This window comes from Camelina sativa, chromosome 20 (assembly GCF_030686135.1).
Source record: "Camelina sativa cultivar CO46 ecotype springtype chromosome 20, ASM3068613v1".
NCBI lineage: Eukaryota > Viridiplantae > Streptophyta > Magnoliopsida > Brassicales > Brassicaceae > Camelina > Camelina sativa.
Window position 1 is genome coordinate 18,700,667 of NC_141899.1, and position 14,338 is coordinate 18,715,004.

Below are 14,338 nucleotides of genomic sequence, written 5' to 3' on the forward strand. Positions count from 1 at the left end.
TTAAAACGCTTGTAAACCCATTGTAAAACCTTTTAAAAACCTTTTAAAACTCTTGTAAATCTGTTGTAAACTCCTATAATATTCTTTCTTTAAAATCATTTTCTTTTGGAACAGATGGAATCCATTGATTCATTTGAAGCCCTTATACTACCTAGAAGCATTATATGATATGGGTCTTGAACCAAATGATACAGCCACCATATGTCAACATTCAGACATACACTTTGTTAAAAAGGTTAGAGATGAATTAGGAGATGCATATTTCAAGAAGCTTGAAGATTCATTCCTTGGCCCTGTCATCAAGCTTGCTGCGAAAAATACAGACATCAAATTTTCGGGGAAGATATTCCACTATTTGATGCTGAGAAGACTGAAGACTAAGAGCATCTCCAACCCATTTCTTCATTTTTGACTTCATTTTGGAGTAACTCCATTTTGGAGATGGTTTTCCTCCAACCTATTTCTCCATTTTTGACTCCAAAAAAGAATATTCGAAAATATTCTTTGTATATCTTATTAATAATTTATATAATGATCCTTTATTTATCAAAATTACAAATTTGACCCAAATATTTTATTTTTAGCAAAAAAGATAAATAGCATATTTTTTATTTTTTTAAATTTATTATTGAACAACAATACATTACAAAACATTCATTAATTATTAAGATAAACATACGAAATAAATTTTTGTTTATGCATCCATAGAATGTTTTTCCCACAAATGATCAATTAACGCGTTTCAAAGTGAAAAAAGGAGCTTGTTTGTCCTTAATTTTTTTATATCGACCAAGAAATTCTTGAAACCGGATATTATCATCATTTACTGTTTTGACTTCCAAAGATGGAGTTTCTCTTTCGACTTCTATTGGTGCATGGAGATCACGTTCATCCTCGACTATCATGTTATGTAAAATTATACATGTAGTCATTATATCATGTAGCACATTCTTTTCCCAAAACCGAGCCGGCCCTTTTACAATTGTGAAACATGATTGGAGAATTCCGAAGGCACGTTCAACATCTTTCATACATGATTCTTGTTTCATAGCAAAATATTTATTTTTTTGACCCATCGGCTCATGAATAGTTTGCACAATGGTGGACCATTTTGGATATATACCATCAGCCAAATAATAGTCCATGTTATATTCCTTTCCTTGAATACTATAACGAACCTGAGGAGCAATACCTTGGGCGAGATCGGAGAAAAGATAGGAAGCCTCCAACACATTAATATCATTATTGGTGCCTGGCATACCAAAATATGCATGCCATATCCAGAGATCATAATCCGCCACAGCTTCAAGGATTATAGTTGGTGATCCACTACGACCTGTATATTGGCCAGCCCAAGCAGTAGGAAAATTCTTCCACTTCCAGTGCATGCAATCCAGGCTACCATACCTGGAAAACCTCGTGTTTCACCAATGTAAAGAAGTCTAGCAACATCATCAGCCGTAGGTGATCTTAAGTATGTCTCTGAAAATATCTCCACAATAGCTTGACAAAAAAATTTCATGCTTTCGATTGCTGTTGATTCGGCTATCTTAACATACTCGTCTGTGGCATCCGCTGGTAGACCATACACTAGCATTCTTAACACGGCTGTTACTTTTTGTAGAGGTGATAATCCAAGTCTACCAACTCTATCCCTTCATTGTGTGAAGTAGTTGTCATGGGTTCCAACTGCATCAACAATACGAAGGAATAGAGAATGAGACATACAATATCTTCTACGAAACATAACATCACCGTACACCGGAGTCTCTGAAAAATAATCGTTGAACAATCTACAATGTGCGCTCTCTCGATAACGGGTGATGAAAGAACGACCGGGAACTGAGCCATTGTGGATTACTTGGTTATTTTGTTGATTGAGAAGATATTGGATGATCACATTGTTTTGAGCCATGACAAATTGTATTGCTTCTTCTTCATTTTCAAGATTATTAATCATTTCTATATTTTCATCATCATTTGAAGAGGATGATAAATCATGAGAATGAGACTGATTTGGAAATTGAAATTCATTTTAAGAGAGAAAATTTAGAGTGAGCAAAGAAGTATATATGCTTTTGATATTATGATGACTAACATGAGTTTCTAGTGGTATTTATAGAGATAATTCATTTAGACATTAATTCAAAAAGCATCAAAAGTGTAAGAACTTTTAAATATTTTGTCTTTTTCTTATATTTATTTATAATTGAATTTTTACAAATTTAGACATTTTTACTTGTGTTAGTCATTGTATTGTCACATCTGTTGGATTAGTTATCAAAGTGTAAGAAACATTTATTAATTTTCTCTTTGTATTCTCACACTTATTTCTAATTGATTTTTTTTTTTAACTTTTGTATGTAAGATATTTTTATTTGTTAGTCATTATTGTCACATCTATTTTGCCTTAGTTTTTTTAAATGTAAGAAGCTATTAATAACTTATTTTTCTTATATTTATTTATAATTGATTTTTTTAATGTGAGACACTTTTAGTTTGCTAGTCTTTGTATTGTCACGTCTATATTACATTGGTTTAAAAAGTGTTAGAAACTGTAAATATTTTTTATTTTCTTATATTTATTTATAATTGATTTTTTCAATATGAGACACTTTTATTTTTGCTAGTCATTATATTGTCACGTTTATACTATATTGGTTTTAAAAGTGTAAGAAGCTGTAAATATTTTTTATCTTCTTATATTTATTTATAATTGATTTTTTCAATGTGAGACACTTTTACTTTTGCTAGTCATTGTATTGTCACATCTATATTACATTAGTTTTAAAAGTGTAAGAAGCTGTAAATATTTTTTTTTTCTTATATTTATTTATAATTGATTTTTTTTCAATATGAGACACTTTTACTTTTGCTAGTCATTGTATTGTCACATCTACATTACATTAGTTTGAAAAGTGTAAGAAGCTGTAAATATTTTTTATCTTCTTATATTTATTTATAATTGATTTTTTCAATGTGAGACTCTTTTAGTTTACTACTCATTGTATTGTTACATCTATATTACATTGGTTTAAAAAGTGTAAGAAACTGAAAATATTTTTTATTTTCTTATATTTATTTATAATTGATTTTTTTAATGTAAGACACTTTTACTTTTGCTAGTCATTGTATTGTCACATCTATATTACATTGGTTTTAAAAATGTAAGAAGCTTTAGATAATTTTTATTTTCTTATATTTATTTATAATTGATTTTTTCAATGTGAGACACTTTTACTTTTGCTAGTCATTGTATTATCACATCTATTTTTACATTGGTTTTAAAAATAAGAAGTTTTTTCTCACATTTATTCTTATTTGTTAGTCATTGTACTGTCACATTTATATATATATATATATATATTATATTTTATATTTATTATTGTCACATCTATATATATTTATTCTTTAAATTTTATATTTATTATAAATGATTTTTACATAGTGAGATACTTTAACTTTTTGTTAGCTATTGTATTGTCACATCACATCTATTTACATTTGTTAAAAAGTGTGAGAATGTTTAAATATTATGTCTATATATTTACTATAATTGAGTATATTTTTACATTAAAAATGATACTCATCTCTATAAATAGCTTCATGGATTTCTCTTTTCATTCACAACAATGAATCATTTTTATCACTTTCTTAAACACATCTACATCATTTCTTATACACATCTACACCTTTTTTTTTTGGGGGGTCAAACTCCCGGTCAAACTACACACTTTCTTACTTGACAAGCAAACATGTCTATTCGTTCTTTGAGATATACTAATGAAGAAGATAGGTTTCTATGTCAAGATATACTCAAAGGTGTTTACCAAACAGCTGATCAGTTTTGGGACCGTGTGATGGAAGCTTATGAGAATGGAAAATTAATAACTTGGAGTGAGCGTACAAAGAAATCTATGCAATGCCGAATTCGAACTATTGAGAAAGCAACAAAAAATACTAATTGCATACATCAAACAATGTGAAAAGAGGCGTCAAAGTGGTGCTTCAAATGAAGATATTGTAAGTAATAATTAATATTCGTCAATTTTTTTGAATAATTAATTCCTTTAATTCAATTATTTTTTGACTAATAATTTTTAATATATTTACAGCTAAATCAAGCCAAATTAATGTTAGCCGAAGATGATAGTTTCAGTGGAGGTTGGAAATTTAATCATGTATGGAGTATTGTGAAGAACTTTAAAAAATTACAAGATGATGCCCCTAAACAAGTACCAAATTCAAGTGATATGGAGTATACATATTTTAATTCACAAAATAATATCCATGATTCCACGATACAAGCTTCATCTGAATTGCCTCCGTTCTCTTCGAATTTAGATGATGAAGACAATGTTATTGGCAAATCTCCATCTCCACGGCCAACAGGGGTGAAAGAATCCAAAATGAAAAGAAAAAACGATGTTCAAACATCACTTATAATCAACAGTTTGGAAGAAGGAAATAGACAACTTTTGGAGCAATTAAAGAAGACAAGTGCACAAAGAGATCACCATTTGGAGCTTCAAAGTACATTTAACGCACTGAAAGAAGCTAGAGAGGAGAACATGATTTTATTTCAAAACGTGAACTCGATAGAAGATCTGAATATCCGCGCATATATGAAGGCTGAACAAACACAGATTTTACAAAACGGGATATCCAACTACTAGATCAACAAGCTCCTGAGTCATCTACTTCGTTTGGGCACTATTTTAACTATCTTAATGGATCCGCAAATAATCTTCCAGATTAATTATGAATCTTTGTTGTATTAAGTTGTTTTTAATTTTTAGTTTAAGTCATACTATGTATTTTAAATTTTATTATTAGTTATGCTATTTTGTACCTTCTTTTTTGTATTATCTATTTTTAATGTAATATATGCTATTGTTGAATTTTAAAATTATTAGTTGTAAGTTAAGTATAAAGTAATAATAATTAATTGTATTTAGATATAAAATATAAATATATATAAATTTAAGGGACTGATTTGTAAACAAAAAAATAAATATAGAGACAAATATAGAGATCTCTATTTTGCAGATGGAAATGGAATGGGGTTGGAGAAGGTTTTACTCCAAAATGGAGTTTGGAGATAGAAATGGAGATGGGTTGGAGATGGTCTAACGCTCTGAATGGTAAAAGCAGTTCAAGCGTTGAAAATCATGCAGATCATGATGAACAAATGTAGATTATGGAGATCATGCTGGAAAAGTGCAGATTATGCTGATTGAGCAGTCTATATTATATGCTTGAATGGTAAAAACAGATCAAACAGTGTAAATCATATACTAAATTATAAATTATTTAAAAACACACTAAATTCAGCAAATTTATTTAAACAAATGATAAAATTATTGACTATTGTAAAATGAACATAACTTTTTTTAATATAGATTATTTTCTAAATAATTTCAAAATTTATTTTTAATATAGATTATTTTCTAAGTAATTTCACAATTTTAAAATTAATTGATCTGCCTGCATAAATACAGCTAAACAGCTTCAAAAAAGCTGTGGGCAAGTTTATGGACGTTTCTCCTACATTTATGGCTAAAAGACAAAACAAATTGAACTGTGTGCAAAGAAACTGCATTAACTTTTTAAAAAAATTAAGGTTGAATGATGCTTTTATGACAGAAGAACTGCATGTGCGGGTCCACTGCATTTTTTCTGTCACCCCTTTCAATGCCTAAAAGGAAAAATTTATGGTTGACAGTCGACATGCAACTAGTATGGTTTTCCATGAGAGAGTTATTCCTCACAACATGTATTAAAATTGTTTTAAAAAGTGTTTTAAAGGGGTCTGAAATGATTTAATGAAAGGGTTATAAAAAGGGGTTTGAAAAGTGTTTTAAAAGGGTTTGAAAAGTGTTTTAAAAGGTTTTTACAATGGGGCATTTTTGAGAATGCCCCTTTTTACTTTCGAATAAAAAGTTCAAAAAGCTTGCAACCCCGTTGAACCATGGATATTAACTGCTTTATTTACATGTGTTGTTTTTTTGTACTGGCAAAGAATTTGAAAATAGTATCACTCTGTCCTTTTTAATCGGTGACACTTCATTATTTCTTAGATTTTTTTTATAAAAAATTATTTTGTTTTATTGTTTTGTCAAAATTAAGTGGATGTGAAACGTTTTTATAGATGGTTTTGTGTGTATATCACGTGCCCAATACAACCTCAAAAGCCCCTAAGCTCTCACAATTTTTCTACTCTCTCTACTCTCGTGCTTTTTCTTCTTCTTTCTACCTCTCTCTCTCAAAAGACAAAAAGAAGAATGGAGAGTTTGAATTGTCAAAAAAAAAAAAAGAATGGAGATTTTGAAAAGTTGCATCAGAAACTTTTGGAAGGCGTACTAATTTCAGGAAGATGAACAAGATCTGAAGGTTTTTGCTGTTCAAGACAAAAGCAGTTTCCCTCTTGGGTGAGATTTTTTTTTTTTCCTTGTTTATTTTGATTTTCTTAATATATATATAGATTTGTTTTTCTTGTTTTACAACCCCATTTTAAAAGTGTTTGAAAAGGATTTTATAAGGTTTACAACTGTTTTCAAAAGCTTTTAAAAGTGTTTAAATGGATTTATCAAAGTTTTAAAAGGGTTTAAAAAGTAATTAAAAGATTTATGCCATTATAAATTATCTGAGTATGAGTAGCAGTAGAAACATCAATAACATTCCCAACAAACAAAGTTGAGCTAGTTTGATTTTGAAAAGATTTGTAAAGTATTTAAAACGTTTTACAAGTGTTTTCAAAGGATTTTATAAGGTTTAAAACTATTTTCAAAGGTTTTTTAAAAGTGTTTGAATTGATTTAAGTAGGGTTTAAAAGGGTATTAAAAGATTTATGTCATTGTAAATTACCTAAGTATGTATAGCAGTAGAAACATCAATAACATTCCCAACAAAAAGTGTTGAGCTACTTTGATCCTGAAAGTAAACAGTCACTAAGTTTATATATCTTTTGTAAGCAACAAATTTTTAAAAATTCTAAAGTAGAAAGTTACCTGAGTACGAGTGGGAGAAGAAACATCAGTAACACTATCAATAAAAGGAATAGAGCTAGGTTGGCCCTGATAAAGAAACTTCCTCAAGAAATAATCAGTTACTTTACTAAAACAATGTTAGAAAAATAACAGAATGAATTTACTAAAAATATCTGCTCAACTGTCACACAAATATCCTCAACAGTAACACATAGATGAATAACTCCTCCACTTTGTGCATATTTGAGCATAAAAGTTTCAAGTTGCCTATCATTTATAATAAAGATAGGAATACTACATATGTTAGCAGACATAGCAAGCAACATATAATTAAGCTTTAAACATTGTGCCTGAATATCAATGTCAAAATCTTCTAGAAGGACCTTTACCAACTCACTAAATCTAGTTTTCTCATCAATGTTAATCAAAGAAGCTTCCCTTTCATTATCCATCTCAAATTCCCAATGAATATTGTTGTTCAACTTCCACAATCCACATACTGAATACAGTTCAATCATTTGTACACCCAAACAAGTCCTGAGAAAAGAAACCAATATCACAAATTACAAAACTACATTACTCGAACAACAATTCAAAAGGTAGTTCATATTCCCAAACAGATCCCAACAATTACATCAAAGAACAACAGTAGGTTTCGAAGGATCTATTAAAGTCCTTAATATTTACGAACATATCACAACAAGTGCTTTAGACCTAAAAAAAATTGTGACATCAAATTTGAAATCGAAACAACAATCTAATAGGTAAGACAAAATTGAAATTGAGATTGAAATGAAGTCAAAATTAAAATTCAGAACCAAACTTACACGATGGGAGAAGAAGAGAGGACTGAGAGGAAAAATGACGGAGAAGAAGTGACAACGGTGAAGGAGAGATGGGCGGAGAAGAAGAGATGACACCAGAGAAGGAGAGATGCCACCGGAAAAAGAGAGATGGCGACAGAGAATAAGAGATGACGACGGAGAAGATGACAGAGAAGGTCGATGACGAAGAAGATTGTCGGAGTATGTCTAAAAAAAAAGAAAGGGCAAAATTGTCTTTATTAAATAAAGGAAGGGTAAAAAAAAAAATGGCTATCAGAGAGAGTATTTTTGAAATCAGTATCAAAGAAGGGATATTAGTAACAAATTCTCATTTTGTTATAAATGATGTATTCAATTTTCTATGTAAAAATTAAATGTATTTTTTGACCAGTCATAGTTTACAAAATATTTTTTTATTGGTTGAATTTATTTTTATTTTTGTCAACAGAGAAATTTATTTTCTTTAATAGTGTTTTTACGTTAAAAGGTAAAATATATGTTTTTTAATTATATCTTTTTTTTCTCTCAATTGTTGGCAATATTTTTTAGATATTCACATGATTTTACCCTAATGATTGTTTCCGCTTCTTTTTATTCAAGATAACTAAACCAAATCTATTAGAGAAATCTTGGTCTTAAATAAATATTTTTTGTTTTTGTTTTAAATATATTTTATGCATTATTCTACTATATGAAGTATATAAATTACTAAATATATATATTTGTTTACTTGTAATATAGTGCGTTGCCAAATTATCGTGCAGTATTCTTGATCACAAAACATTAAATCTCATATAAATCAAATCTAAGTTATCGAATTTGGGTTTCCACCAACAGTTAAATTAAATTTGGGGTTTTCCAAAATAAATAAAGAAAGTTTTCGAAAATGTTACAACTGCCACAACTAAAATAGAGGTTTATCTTCATGTAATAAGAGGAGAACCGGCCGAGAGAAGAAAAGAAAGCTATAAAAGTCATACTAATCGCATGAAGGTTGATGCGTCGAGTTTTTAATCCACCATTTTAAGAGAACAAACATTTTTAGTTTCATCTTAACATGGCACATAAACTTCATCATATTTCCAATAGTATAAATTGGTTAATACGTATTAATCATACACATGAGATTGAGAAAATTTTATCTCATGTTTGTACTCAATTTTCATCGAAAATAAATCTTTTTCCATGTTTTGAGTTACATAAGCCCATTCTAGTTATCCTTACGAGCAGCATCTAATTGAACCCAATTAAAAAAAAAAATAGATTCCCTAACACAAAAACGGTTGGGTTGATCTCATAAATGACGAATTTGCCAAGCCAACAGAAGTAGATATCAAGTTGTCGAGTTCCGAGAGAAGGAGATAAGATTATCCAGTAAGCTGTTCCAATCGGTAGAAAAGTTAGGCTGGTCCAAATTGAATTGACAGGCGAAAAGAGGTGATCTCTACTCTCAGGAGCTTTTTGATTACAGAGAAGACAAAAGGGATCCACCTGGATTGCCAAGAGATGAGACAATCACGAGTGTTTGGACATCGATTAACCATGTGAGAGTGTTTGATGCTTAGGAGTGAGATTGTGAAGGTCTCAAGTCCCAACAGTTCCTGTCTTTGATCACATTCTGGTGAATGTGATCATAGAGCTACAACATAGAGTTGATTATTTTTATGCATCTTTTAGGTAAAACTAGCCATGGGCATTCGGGTACTCGGGTCGGGTTCGGGTAGGAACCGATCGGGTTCGGGTTTCTCGGGTAGAGGAGTTTAGGACCCAATAGGGTAAACAGAAAATATCGGTTTGGGTTCAGTTCGGGTTTTACCGGGTTCGGGTCGGTTCGGGTTTAAAATTTCAGAACCTATAAATACCCAAAAAAATCGGATATCATTCGGGTTCGGGTATTTTGTACCCGATTACCCGAAATTTAACCCGAAAATCTGAGTTTTACCCGATTATTCAGAAATTTTAATGTTAAATATTAAAATAAAATTTTAAAAATAAATATTTTTAAAAATATAGCTAAACATTTCAATATAATTTTGGTTATTTTGAGTATTTTTATTATTTTGATCTAAGAAAAAATAATATTTTTGAATTTGAAGTTATAACTTTGAATAACTATGTTATATAAAAAATATATATAACTAATATTCTCTATATATGATTTTATTACGGGTATGTCGGGTACCCATTCGGTTTTCGGTTCGGTTCCGGGTTCGGTTCCGGTTCTTCGGGTTTAGGGGATTAGGACCCAATAGGGTATTTTACCGGTTCCGGGTTCGGATTCGGGTTCATATTTTCGGGTCGGTTCCGGTTCGGGTTTTCGGGTCTGGGTTTTTTGCCCAGGCCTAGGTAAAACGAAAGCTCCACACCAGAAATTAGTAATCCCTGAGTACAGAGCTGCAACCTTCCAGCAAACGATAAGTACTTGGAAGTCCTTGAGGAATCCTTGAAACGACTTTAATAGCTGAGATTTCCTCTGGAGTCATACCACTGGCAAAGAAACAAGACTTCTCTGGACAGAGCCTGGAACTCAGAAAGGACATTGAGGATTCCTTGGACTGAGTTTGGTGAGCCGTCAGAGAAGATGAGTAGGTCATCTGCAAAACAAAGGTGAGTGAGCTGAGAGTCTTTACACTTAGGATGGTATTCAAACTTCCCTTGTTTTGAATTAGACTTTCAAATCCCCTATATATAAATAGAGAAGCATTCTCACCAAAAAGCTGATGTGTCGCACTTACAGAGCTCCTGTACCTTTATAATAAATGATCTCACTTTTCATTAAGTCATATTATTATTTACATAAATATGTCATTAAAATATACTATGAGACAATGTTTTTTTTTTAGTTTTTAAAAATGAAAGACTTAATCAACTATCAAAATAAAAAAATGAATTTAATTATCACTTTCATACCCTATTTAATTATTAAAAGTAAATTACATTTCACGAAAAATATAAACTATATTTTTTTTTGAAATGCTAAAGTTATTCTCCTATTTTGAAAAAGTCTGATGACTATTCAATTATATTTAGAAAAATTAATTGAATAAATTATCACAATAATTATAAAAGTAGATTACATACCACAAACAGTTTAAACTTATTCATCTATTTAACTTTTGAATGCAAAACTTATTCTCCAATTTAAAAAAATCCTATAACTATGCAAGTATATTTAAAATTAATTATCACAATATAATATTAAAAATAAATAACATTTCAAAAACAATCTTATAACTATTCACCAATTTAATTTTTTGAAAAACAAAACCTTTTTCTTCCTATTTAAAAATTCTAATGACTATTTAAATATATGTGACTCAGCAATCTTAACATTGTATCCATGTTATTAAATTTTTTGAAAACACTAAACAATCATTTTTCCCTATAAGTTTTCACCAAAACTACACTTTTTGATTATTTACCACTTTTTATACAGTTGTCTCATTGCATTTTTAGACTTAAGATAAGTTTAAATTAAATCAATTAGTCTAAAAATATTTTTTATCTATTTAATGGCATAGTGATGTAGATAATTATGTGACCATAAAAGATATAAATTTGATTTTAGAAACACAAAATACATCAAAACTTTCTCCACTACGTTGAAATTGTTTTTCACGTTTAAATATTTCACGGGTGAAACGTATTTTTACACAAAATAAATGTAAACTTGAATAAACAAAAAAAAAAACTTTACTTACAGATTTTGTTTATACAAACAAATCTTAAATCTCAAATAATAATATTATTCATAATTTTTATTTGAATCAATTTATCCCGCACTATGCGCGGGTTGGTACTTAGTCTAATTTTAAAAGCGAGATTTAAGAATGGGTTAACATTGCTGTTAGAGTGATATAAGATTGGGATCTACTTATTCAAGTAATCACAAAGTTATCAAGAACTGAAAAAAATGATGGAATAAAGTTCTCACGACGAAAGATTATGGAATTCCCTATCATAAGATCAAGAACTAAAGTATTACTAAATCCATCTATTAAGCCAAAGAATAACTTAGATTTTTAATCCTTAAATATATAAAAACTACATTTAAATATAAAAATCTATAAAATGTGTCCCTTTTTCATAGATAATTTGTTAAAATCTAAAATGAAAGGAATCCAAATCCCTTAGAATAGAAAACATGTAAAATTTTAATCAAAAAAAAAGAAAACATGTAAAATAAAATATATACCGAAATACTATTTATTTATTTATTTATTGTTGAAATGAACTTGACCTGAGTAAAGGAGCTCACTTCCGAAACTATTGGGAAATGGTGAACCGGAGATCGACGGTTGAGATGATAAACCCAAAAATGGAAGTCATAAAGATATTATTCTAGAAGATATTAGGTAAATGTTTATATTGGTTTAGGAAGTTTAGTATATTCAAAAATGTATAAATATATATAGTTTACATTTATCCTTATCTTAGTTTAGGAAACTCATCTCTATATAAGAGAATGTATTTTGTGCAATTATAATTATGAGAGTCTAATATTAATTCTTCTTAAACACTTTTGTGTTCTTGCTCTCATCAAATCTATCATGGTATCAGAGCAAGGTTTGCTTTGAGCACTCTAATTTTTTTGATCTTTCGTGGCTTGCTTCTTATGCAAGTTTCTTCTGATTTTTATTATTAAAAAAAAAAAAAAAAAAAAATTCTGGAATTTGGTCTTGTTTCCACCCTTCACTGCATTCAGTTGAATTGTTTCTTATTTCGGAGTGTTTCGTTTTTGAGGATCTAGAGAATTGTAGTTTTTGAAATTATAGCTTAAGCGTAGAATTAAGAACAGAACAGTAAACAAACACTTGTGTTTCGGTAAGATACGTTCTTGATTGGAATTGTAGTACTTCTTGAATCTATCAAGATTGTAGCTTTAGCGCAGAATTAAGAACAGAACAGTAAGACACTTGTGTTTCGGTTCTCTGTGTTATGTTCTCGAGTATGTGTTTTTGTTATTACAGCTTTTGAATCATAACTCTCCTTTTTTTTTGTATTTTCAGTGTGATAATGGACATTTGGCTTGTTCCTCTTGCTGTCCAAAACTGAATAACAAATGCCCAACTTGTGCTTTGCCTATTGGCCACATTCGATGCAGAGCAATGGAGAGTGTTCTTGGATCAATTTCTATTCCATGCCCAAACGCCGAGTTTGGTTGCACTGATAATGTCTCTTATGGATTAGGATCAACTCATGTAAAGGAATGCATCTTCTCTCGATGTTCCTGCCCTGCATTGGACTGCGACTACACTGGCTCCTACAGAAATGTCTTCTCTCGATGTTCGTCGCACTCCCTTACACCCATATGCATTCTTACTATATAAAGCATCCTCTACTGTTCGGATGAACATCAGTGATAAGATAAAAATCCATGTGGACTATACAAATGAACTACTGTTTGCAGTGCAGTGTTTTAGGGAGCCGTACGGTGTGTGTATAACTGTAAGCTGCATTGCACCATCTTCTCCAAAAGTTGGAAAGTTATCATATCAACTCTCCTACACTGTCGATGGGGACACTATGACTTACGAATCACCAGACATGAAGAGGATTCTTAAAGTGAGTTTTCAAACCCCTCTAGAGAAGTTCATGTTGATCCCTCACTCTTCATTGCGTGGTGACTTGTTGGAGATGAAGCTTACCATCAAGAAGGTCAATCAAGTGTAATAAAATATGGTTTGATAGGGAAATTAAGAGACATTTCGGTTGTGTGTTTGGCTTATTATTTTTTTTTTTATTGTATGTTGAAGAATCTATGTAGGCAGGACCACCTATCGTCTTTAATTTAACGATGTTGCTTCTTTGAGTTGTACAAATTTCATTATATGACCACACTCAGATCGACCAACAAAACTTGATCAATTTTGTGTAAGCGTAAAGACTAAAGAGACTATAATGAGTTCTCTTTTGGCCAAGATTTGTGGTTTTTATATATCATCTCTAGATTCTACAATCACAGGTAAAATTTGATCTTGCTATTTGAAAAAGATCATTTAGTCGGTACCAGTGTAACATCATCATCTGGTAGTAGATTTTACTGTTGGTCTACTGGGGTTGTTATTTTCCATCATCAGCTCTTTGTAATGGCGTTAACAGTAGCAAGCTTTGATTATTTTGATGAATATGATACTGTTGAGCCTAATATCATTGATTCTATTGGGCCGCATATGGGCTGCGGTTTGTGTCTAATGTGTATAACTTGCTCGGCAAGTCTTGTGTAGGGTTTCTTAGAGATTGAGTCGTGTATATAAACGTTGTAACGCCGTTGTTTAATAAGACACACACACATATTCTCTTAATTCTACATGGTATCAGAGCAAAATCCTGAAACCTAAACTTTCGTTTCTCAATTTTTTTCTCTCAAATTTTTCTCTCGATCAGTTGATCTCTGTTTTTTTTCCTTCTTTCTTCTGTTTACCCTTTGTTTGATCAGTTGATCATTGGTTTTTTTTCAAATCTCGTGTGTGGAGATTTCTTTGTTTCTCTTTGTTTCGTTCTCGTTATTTGGTGCCTATGTTT

At 30.5% G+C, this 14,338-nt stretch overlaps 1 long non-coding RNA gene and 3 pseudogenes across 2 annotated transcripts; 3 read left to right on the plus strand and 1 right to left on the minus strand.

Annotated features, from left to right (window-relative positions):
* Window positions 1-728: 728 nt before the first annotated feature.
* On the minus strand, window positions 729-2,036 carry LOC147919147 (uncharacterized; annotated as a pseudogene).
* A 1,597-nt stretch (window positions 2,037-3,633) lies between these two features.
* On the plus strand, window positions 3,634-4,912 carry LOC147919148 (uncharacterized; annotated as a pseudogene). Its single transcript, XR_015592573.1, has 2 exons — window positions 3,634-4,023; window positions 4,116-4,912. The product of XR_015592573.1 is annotated as an uncharacterized LOC147919148 (transcript).
* Window positions 4,913-5,895: 983 nt separating this feature from the next.
* LOC104771110 (uncharacterized) lies at window positions 5,896-8,229 on the plus strand. The gene is made up of 2 exons (XR_764722.3): window positions 5,896-6,431; window positions 7,805-8,229. It is a non-coding gene; the product is annotated as an uncharacterized LOC104771110 (long non-coding RNA).
* Window positions 8,230-9,502: 1,273 nt separating this feature from the next.
* Window positions 9,503-13,620, plus strand: LOC109125238 (E3 ubiquitin-protein ligase SINA-like 7 pseudogene; annotated as a pseudogene).
* The last annotated feature ends 718 nt before the right edge of the window (window positions 13,621-14,338 follow it).